The sequence below is a fragment of the Abrus precatorius genome, unplaced genomic scaffold (genome assembly GCF_003935025.1).
Source record: "Abrus precatorius isolate BTA unplaced genomic scaffold, Abrus_2018 Scaffold7, whole genome shotgun sequence".
In the NCBI taxonomy this organism is placed as follows: Eukaryota; Viridiplantae; Streptophyta; class Magnoliopsida; order Fabales; family Fabaceae; genus Abrus; species Abrus precatorius.
Window position 1 is genome coordinate 15,646,286 of NW_020874417.1, and position 10,498 is coordinate 15,656,783.

Sequence of the window (10,498 nt, forward strand, 5' to 3'; positions counted from 1 at the left end):
AATTTGAGTTTCAATATCATTGGTAACAGAAAAATAGCTAGATTAAGTTCTTGTTTTCTTAATTTTTCTCTCTAGTTAGTATCACATTCAAGTTACTATGTTCTGATTTTAATAGATAAGTGTAGGATACTAGTAGACAATTTCTGCATGATTTTGCGGTTCTGCATAATTCTGCAGTTGTTAGACTGAACTTTGATATGATTTTGCTGATATTTTTCTGCATAATCTTTGTTAGTTTTATTCTTACTATTGAATTTTAATTTAACTTGTTAATTTTGATTTGTATAAGCGAGGGAAAAACAAAAATAAGCCACTTTGATATTTGATCCAAACATAGACCAAACTCTAAGGAGGTTAAGAAGTGAAGCAAGATTTAAGCAAATTCAAAGAGAGGAACACAGAAGTTCTACACCTCCACCTCAACCCAGTCAGATTCCAAGACAAATAAAGATGGGAGAACAACAAAGATTGAGAACATTAAGGGACTATGCAGTTCCTAATTTACAAGGGTTCAACTCTTCTATTTTGAGACCTATAATCCAGGCCAACCATTTTGAGATAAAACTTGCACTCTTGAATTTGGTACAACAGGACCAATTTGTAGGAAATCATTCAGATGACTTAAATCTGCACATCTCTAATTTCTTGCAACTTTGTGACACAATTAGAATTAATGGGGTGAGTGAGGATGCAATTAGACTCAGATTATTCCCATTTTCATTGAAGGATAAAGCCAAGTGTTGGCTTCAAGCTCAGCCACAAGGTTGCATATCAACATGGGCTGATTTGGTGAACAAGTTCCTAATTAAGTATTTTCTCCCTTCTAAAACTGCAAAAATTAGAAGGGAAATCACATAATTTGTTCAGCAAGATGGAGAACCATTGTATGAGGTATGGGAAAGATACAAGGAGTTATTGAGGAAGTGTCCTCATCACTGCATACCTGAATGGATGCAACTTGAAACATTCTATAACGGAATGACTGCAGCAACTAAAACCATGATAGATGCAGTAGCTAGAAGGTCATTGAGTTCAAAAACCTTGGAAGAAGCACAACAAATTATAGAGATGATGGCTTCTTCAATGTATCAAAATGTGAATGAAAGACAAGCTTCAAGGAGAGGAGGCTATGATGTAAAATCTATAGAAGCATTATTTGCTCAAAACTAACTACAAAACCAACAATTTTCTGAACAACTTGTTGTATTGACTCAACAAATAAGTAACATGCAGACTAGTGGTATTCAAAATTCACATCTGAGTTGTGATTTCTGTGGGGGCAACCATGTGAATGGAGCTTGTGATCCCATAGTTGGAGAACAAACTGATCAAGTCAACTATATGGGCAATTATCAAAGGCCACAGCAACCATATCCACCTGGTTTCCAGCTCAATAATAATAGAGGACAATAGTTTTCAAAGTGGAATTCACAGAATTCTAATGCAAGAGGGAATGCAGGTTCTGCACCCTTCCCAAGTGCAGCTCCTCAAGTTTAGCAACAATATTTTCAAGGAAATTCTTCTGCACAATTCCAGAAAAATCAAGGGTACTCAAATTCAAGACCCTTAAGTGAGAAAGTGAATGGAATAGAAGAAACACTCCCGCAGTTTATGAAGGTGACAGAAACAAATTTCAAAAGTCAAGAAAGTTCTATAAAGAAGTTAGAAACACAAATAGGGTAGTTGGCTGAGCAACTTGCCAATAAAGATGAAGGAAGGTTCCCTAGTAGCACAATAGTGAGTCCAAGGAAGCAATGCCAAGCTATAACCACTAGAAGTGGAGCAGTGGTTTCCAGCCCAAGAAAGAAAAATGAAGTCACCAATTCGAATGAGGAAAGTGAGCTAAAACAAGAAGATTTTGAAAGTGGAAAATACACTATGCTGAAGAGGGGAGAAGAAGAAGAAAACTGCAGTAACAAGCAAGAAAAGAGGGGCAAGAAACAGGGATTTGAGCAAGCCTACAAACCTATTAATGAAGAGCAATTCAAGAGGCTACCATTTCTAGAGAGTACAGGATCCTAGACAAGAAAAGCAGTTTGAAAAGTTCATTGATCTGTTCAAGAAGCTCCAAATTAATATACCATTTGCAGAGGCATTAGAACAAATGCCCTCTTATGCAAAATTTATGAAAAAGCTCTTGTCTAAAAAGAGGAAGCTGGATATGAAAAAATTGGTACCACTCACTGAGGAGTGCAGTGCTATTTTACAGAGAAAACTGCCTCAAAAATTGAAGGGTCATTCAGCATACCCTGCTCCATTGGAAATTGAACAGTTGGAAAGCTTTGTGTGACTAGAGAGCCAGCATAAATCTAATACCTTTAGCCATTATGAAGAAGCTGGGAATTAAGGAGGTGAAGCCAACTGGGATTACATTACAATTGGCTAACAGATCATATACATATCCCTACGGAGTGGTAGAAGACCTATTAGTCAAGGTAGACAAGTTTATATTCTCTGCAGACTTTGTTATCCTTGATATGGAAGTAGATGTGGATATCCCTCTTATTTTAGGGAGGCCATTTTTAGCAATAGGGAGAGCTTTGATAGATGTGCAAAAGGTGAATTGATGTTAAGAGTACAAGAGGAGAAAGTCATTTTTAATGTATTTGAGGCCATCAAACATCCAAGTTATGATATGAGCTGCATGAAGATTGATGTAATAGATGCTATGATACCACATTTCTTGGAGAAAAATGATGAAAGTGCAGTCTTAGAAAGCACATTAGCTGCAGCAAAATGTAGTATTCAGAAGAGCAAGATGAGGAAGTGCAATTAGATTCTCTTCCCTGTATGAACAAGGAAATAAACCAACTCAAGGAAGAACTACATCAAGAAGAAGAGAAGAAAGATGAGCCAAAGGTGGAGCTCAACCAATTACCCTCTCATTTAAGGTATGTGTTTCTTGAAGAGGGCCATAACAAACCTGTAATAATAAACAACAATCTGAGAAAAGACCAAGAAGAAAATCTCTTGAGAGTGTTAAGAGAGCACAAATCTGCACTAAGATGGCAGATTTCAGATCTGAAAGGTATAGATCCCTCTTTCTGCATGCATAGAATTTTATTTGAGGAGAATTGGAAGCCTTTGTCGAACCTTAAAGAAGACTTAATCTAACTATGAAGGAGGTAGTGAGGCAAGAGGTGATGAAACTACTAGATGCAGGAGTCATTTATCCTATTTCAGATAGTTCATGGGTCAGTCCGATTCATGTGGTGCCTAAGAAAGGAGGTATAATTGTTGTTCCAAATGAAAGAAATGAACTAATACCTACTAGGACAGTAATTGGATGGCGAATGTGCATAGATTATAGGAAGTTGAATAATGCATCAAGGAAAGATCATTTTCCTCTTCCATTTGTTGACCAAATGCAAATGCTGAAGAGATTGGCTGGGTTTGACTACTATTGTTTCCTAGATGGATATTCTGGTTACAACCAGATTGCAGTTGACCCAAGAGACCAAGAAAAGACAGCATTCACTTGTCCTTTCAGAGTTTTTGCATGTAGAAGGATGTCATTTGGGCTGTGCAATGCTCCAGCTACATTCCAAAGGTGTATGCTGTCCATTTTTTCTGATATGATTGAAAGATTATAGAGGTTTTTATGGATGACTTTTCTATATTTTTTATCAGTGTCTAGCTAATCTATCTCTTGTTTTGCAACATTGTTAAGACTCAAACCTTGTGCTCAATTGGAAAAAGTGTCATTTTATGGTACAAGAAGGGATAGTCTTAGGACATAAGATTTCAGTAAGGGGAATGGAAATGGATCCTGCAAAAGTAGAAGTAATTGAGAAGCTGCCCTCACCTGTAAATGTTAGAGGAATAAGAAGCTTTTTGGGACATGTTGGATTCTATCGCAGGTTCATTAAAGACTTTTCTAAAATTGCAAAGCCATTAAGTGAGTTGCTGGGTAAGGATACAGAATTTATTTTTCATGATAAGTGCTTAGTAGCTTTTAATACTTTGAAAGAGAAATTAATTTTTGCACATGTACTTGTTAAACCAGATTGGGAATTACCTTCTGAGTTGATGTGTGATGCTAGTGATGTAGCTATAGGAGCAGTCTTAGGCCAAAGAAAAGACAAGAAATTGTATGTCATTCATTATGCTAGTAGAGTTCTTAACACTGCACAAATCAATTATACTACTACTGAAAAAGAACTCTTAGCTATAGTCTTTGCATTTGATAAGTTTCAGTCTTACTTAATAGGGTCCAAGGTTATAGTTTACACTGACCATGCTGCTCTTAAGTATCTTTTGTCCAAGCAAGATGCCAAACCCAGATTATTAAGATGGATCTTACTTCTTCAAGAATTTGAATTAGAGATAAAGGACAAGAAAGGGAAGGAGAATGGAGTTGCTGACCACTTGTCAACATTACCACTTAAGGCCATACCATTTGAAGTGGAGCAAATAAAAGAAGAGTTTCCAGATGAGAGCTTATTCAAGATTGAATAACAGCCATGGTTTGCTGATATGGCCAACTTTAAGGCTACACATCATGTTCCAAATTAGATGAGTTGGCAGCAGAAAAAAAAATTATTCCATGACAGCAAATACTATGTGTGGGAAGATCCATTGTTGTTCAAAATTGGAATAGATGGGTTGTTGAGAAGGTGCATACCAGAGGAAGAACAGGAAGATGTCTTGTGGCACTGTCATAGTTCAGAATATGGAGGACATCATGAAAGCTCAAGAACAGTAGCCAAATTCCTGCAATCTAGTCTTTTTTGGCCAACATTGTTCAAGGATGCCAAGAGTTATGTGGAGAAATGTGGCAGATGCCAGAGAATGAGAAATATATCTAAGAAACATGAGATGCCATTGCAAAACATACTCAAGGTAGAGCTATTTGACATATGGGGAATAGACTTCATGGGTCCTTTCTTTAGCTCATTTTCGAATGAATATATGTTAATAGCAGTTGACTATGTGTTTAAATGGGTGGAAGCCATTCCTACCAGATCCAATGATGCAAGGACTGTTATTTTATTCATCAAAAAGAACATTTTCTCAAGATTTGGAGTGCCCAGAATTCTGATAAGTGATGAAGGAAGCCATTTCTGCAACAAATATCTAGAATCTGTCCTAGGGAAGTATGGAGTAAAGCATAGAATAGCTACACCCTACCACCCTCAAACAAGTGGCCAAGTAGAGGTTTCCAACAAAGAAATAAAACAGATTTTAGAGAAGGTGGTAAGTAGTTCAAGAAAGGACTGGTCCAAGAAAGTGGATGAAGCTTTGTGGGCATATAGGACAACCTTTAAGACACCAATTGGCATGTCTCCTTATCAGCTAGTATATGGAAAGGCCTGCCACTTACTAGTGGAGCTAGAACATAAAGCCTTTTGGGCTGTAAAATGGTTGAATTTTGACCAAGTTAGTGTAGGAGACAAAAGACTGCTACAGCTATATGAATTGGATGAATTTAGACTCAATGCTTATGAAAATGTTAAAATATACAAGGAAAGGACCAAAAAGCTGCGTGACAGATGTATTCTGAAAAGGGATATCAAACCTGGGCAATCTATGTTACTTTTCAATTCAAGGTTGAGATTGTTTCCAGAAAAGTTAAAATCTAAGTGGTCTGGACCTTTTGTGGTGAAAGAGGTATCACCATATGGTGTTGTACTAGTAGCAGATCCAAAGGATGGGAAAGAATTCAAGGTGAATGGGCAGAGACTAAAAATCTACCTTGGTGGTCAAGTGGAGAAAGCCCAAGTGTGCATGAAATTGGTTCCTCTTGAGTGAGGAACATTTAATGTCAAGCTAGTGACGTTAAAAGAGCGCTTTGTGAGAGGCAACTCACATTTCTAACCCATTTTAAGCTTTTTTTTTGTAGTGTTTTAGCATTCTGCATTTTCATGTTTACAACTTCTACAAATTAATTCTGTTAATTCTATTTTTTGAGGTGCATTTGGGAACTTGAATTGAGATTCAATGCTTAGAGTATGTATTTGAAGGTTTAGAATGTGACAATTGAGTTAATTGAAGTTTGAAAGGTAATTGACTAATGAAAAGAGTTACTATGTTGCAGGGAAAGAGCTACACAGAGAGTGAAATTTTGAGGTTACCCTCTGGAGTAATAACTTTTACTGATAAAAGTGATCACGCAGAGGCATCAAGGTAATACACTCCTCTGGAACAATCACTCTCACTGATGAGAGTGATTACGCAGAGATAGATGGGAAAACTAACTCTCTGGAAAACTTCCTTTTACTGGAAAAAGTAACTACGCAGGTAAGTAGACTTTAATCTTTGTGCGTTACTCCTTTTATTCAAAAAAGTTGTCACGTGGCTGTGCAATATCACTTTGCCCAGCAATAGTGATAATGCACCCCTCACCCAAAAAACTCAACTCTCTAGAATGCTCACTCTGATTAAAAATAGTGATAACGCTGGGACCATTTAATGATGCAACGTTCACTTTTGATTTTAAAAGTGGTCACGTGCCAAGCATAGCTATAAATACTCCCTAAAGTAAACACGCACACACCTTTGCACCTAAAAATTTTCCTTTTCTCTAAGCATTCTCTGTGATTTCACTACTTGTGTGCATCGATCAACAACAGTAAGTACATTCCCACAAATGTCTGCATCGTCTTGCCAGGTACGCTACCCTCCTCTCTCTGAAATAGTGGATTAGGTTTTTTTTGTGTTAATGTTTTGGGGAAAATGTAAATTTGGGGTAATGGGACATTGTTCTGAGTTATTTGATTCAGAAATAGAGAGGATAACACTAAAAAGTAAGTTTTCCATGTCAGTATGATTTTTTGTTAGAAAATTAGAATCTGCATTGTGCTACTTCTCTAGTTAAATTTCTGCAAAGTGGAGTGACCTAAAAAGACTTTAGTGGAAAAGTGCAAAATAAAAATTGTTGAATGAGAATGTGTGAAATTAATTGATAATAGATTCTTTAGATCACTGCGTTATTCTAAAATTTTCTAATAGAAAACACATGCTGAACTTGCTAGATTAGGATATAACCAAATTTGGGGTAGTGGGGTAGTGTTCTGAAGTTATTTGGGTCAGCAATAGAGAGAATAATATGTTGAATAGGATTCTCTGTCATGTATGCTATTTTTGATGGGTAATTGAACCTACATTACACACTATATGTACCACATTTTTGTAGAATCAAGTTAACCTAAATAGAATTGTGTGAATTGTTTGATAGAAAATTTTTGAATACGACTATTTGAAATTACCTAATGTTTTGGAATCAAACCTGCATTATTCTGATAAAATGTTTCTCTGTTGAAATTGAGTGAGTGCAGTAGTATGTTTGAAAATTTGTTAAGACCAATAAACCTTCTTCTGCGTGTACTTGATACTCTCTGAAAGTATGCACTCTAAATATATTAGGGATATCATTTTGAAATATCTTTAACTATGGTTACTCAATATTGTGCATCTGTGCTTTGCATCTGCATATTAAAATACCTGACAACAAATTGCATGATAACCTGTTCAAATTATAGCTGCAAGTTGTACTTTTACCTCTAAGCATTGCCAAAATATTAAAATGTCCAATTGGTTATTCATTGCAGCAACTGAAAATGGCCAAAACCTCTTTGAACATAGTAGTTGGCTTCTCTAGGAAGACTCAGGTTGGATCTTCCAGCAACACTCCAAAGAGGAGATCCAACAGGAACATCCAACTTGGATCCACCAGAAACACTACTAAATCAAAGAAGGCCAGAACAGATGGTGCCTCAGATTCATCTCCAATTGAATTGTGTGATCCAAAATTCAGAAGTATTGCTCACGAAAACTTCTTCAAAGCTAATATTCTGAGGAGGAAGATTGTCCCTAACAGAGCATTTAAAATTGCTGGGGACAATTACCCATAATACAAAGAGAAGATCTAGAAAATGGGATGGGAATTCTTCTGTTCTATCGCTGGCCTGGGATGGAGGGAAATAACCCATGAATTCTATGCCAATGCTATAAGGTTCAAGGGAGACCAGTTCCCTAGGTTCAGCACAATGGTAAAAGGTATGAGGATAGATTTCTCACCTGCCAATATCAACAGGGTGCTGGACATCAATGCTGAAAGACACCCTGCATAACTGGACTTTAGCTCATTCAGGAAGAACCCTAATATTGATTTATGTGCAGATTTTGGAGAAAATTGGCAGGCCAGGTATAACTTGGAAGTTGAACCAGGCCAAGAAGCCAAAATGTATAATTACCAAGAACTTGCTACCTTTTGCCAAGGTGTGAACCATGTTCATCTTAAACTCTTTCATGCCAGTAAAGCACAGCTCAACCTTGGCAATGAAGAAGGCCAAGCTGCTATTTGGCATAGTCACGGATATGTACATTGATGTGGGGAAGATCATAAGTGAATGCATCCCAACATTTTGAAGACAAAGAGGGATTCACTGGCCTTTCCCTCAATCATCACACTACTCTGTGAAGATGCAGGGGTAGAATTTGGAGAATATCAAGAAAAGATTAGATCTGCCCCTCCCGAAGGAAATTTATGCCACCACTTCCTACACCTCTGCAGCTTTCGTCCCTTCCCAATACATAAAGGAGAAACCAATGCTGATGAAGGATGCATTGAAGCTGATGGCTGAGAAACAAAATCAGCTAGCTGAAAGACAAACTGAGCTACGCAACAGTCTCAAGGCTGGAACCATGCTACTGGAGTGTGTACTGCTCAACATTGGTAAAAAAAACTGGGAATGACTAAAGAAGAGATGTACCACACACCTGATCTGGCAGAAAATGCCCAATGCCTCCGCTCCTTTGTGTTTAAGGATTTACCCATCTATAAAACACACATTCCACAGACAGTAGAGGAAGAAGTGGTAGAAGAAGAGGTGGTAGAGGAAGAAGATGAAGAAGAGGAGGAAGATGATGAAGAAGATGAAGAAACCTCAGATGATGAAGAAGAAGAAGAAACCTCAAATGATGAGGATGCAACAGATGAATAGCTTAGGAATTTGTTTTCTGTCATTAGGAATTTTGTAAATTTCTGTAATTAAGTTTTAAACTTTTTGGGGTTGTAATTACAATTTGGTACATTTTGGTTTAATTTTCACATCATTGTTTTGAATATCTGTTAGTTTTCGAATTAATTATCTTTTTACTTGCTAATTGATAAATTTGCGGTGTTTTGTGTAGAAAATGTCACAATCACACATCACTCACACACAATGGATGCTCACACTTGCACAAGTTGCCATGAAAAGGGGGGTTTCATTCTCTATCTCTTGTTCATGTGTTAGCTTCACGTTACACTGAATTATTTCTGAAAAATACCAAAATACTAGAATAGATAGTAAACTACTGGTTGTGAATCAAACAAAGCCTAATTGATAATTTAGTGAAATTTGTTTAATTTTTTTTAATTTGTTTTCCCCATTCTTAAAAATGAGATCACACTTGTATTTTCAAAATGAGGCAGTCTTGCCATTAGGTGCATATAATTCTGAAAAATGAATTGTGAGTTTACTGATTAACATGTCACTTACAAATCCCTAGTGAGACTTTAGCTGCATGTTTCTTTTTCATGCATGATTAATCATATTTTGTTGTACCCTTTAGAACTTGCCTAGTTTCTTGATTGAATATGCAATTTACAGTTTTCACATATATGATGGAGGCCATGTTTGATTATGCCTAGTCAACCTAAATACCTTCCTTTACGATTGAATGTCTTAGTTCACCCCTTTGAGCCTAATATCCCTTTTCTTGAAATTACCTCATTATAAGCCTTGCCGAAAAATCAATTTTACAATTCAAATGAAAAGAGGCATAGTGAGTTTAATCAAGAATGAGTTTTAAAACTAAGTTTAGGGTGACATCCACATTTTAATTGCTTGAGGACAAACAATGTTCTAAGTTTGGGGTGGGAAATAGGAAGGTATCTAAGTTTTGAGTTCACAAAGATAGAAAGAAATAGCAAAAAGCTGCAGAAAAATGAAAAATATGCAGCAACGATGGTGAAAATAGAAAAATGTGAATTCAAAAGAAGAATATGCAGAAAAAGGAATGAAAAGGAAGTAGTGAAGGGAAGCAAGAAAGAAAGAAGAAAAATTGGAATCTTGCTGCACGAAGAATCTGTGTACTGCATAATTGAGAGAATTAATGAGAGATAATGCAGACCCACACTAGTTTTAAAGTCATTCACTAAAAATGTCTCTGATCTTTTGAAAATGCATAAATTATTTTTGATATTATTCAATACCTACCTTGACCTTAGCCTTGTTATAACCTGAAAAAGTCCTCTGGATGTGTGATTACCTGTATTAAGCAGAGGAGATTGAGAATATGGTCAAGCATATGGTAGAGTGTAGTGAAATTGATGATTTAGAGAGAAAATAGTACCCAAACACTGTTGAGTGATGAGAGAAACACTTCCAAGTGAGCTGTGATCATGTTTATTAATTGTAGTCACATGAACTTTGCTGATATATATGAACTTAGATAGCAAATTCTTGCCCTGAATGAATGAATACAGTGTGACTATCATGATGTGTAATTG

At 36.5% G+C, this 10,498-nt stretch overlaps 1 non-coding gene across 1 annotated transcript; it reads right to left on the minus strand.

Moving 5' to 3' along the window:
- Positions 1-834: 834 nt before the first annotated feature.
- LOC113873987 lies at positions 835-941 on the minus strand. Its single transcript, XR_003506051.1, has one exon. It is a non-coding gene; the product is annotated as a small nucleolar RNA R71 (small nucleolar RNA).
- Between the last annotated feature and the right edge of the window lie 9,557 nt (positions 942-10,498).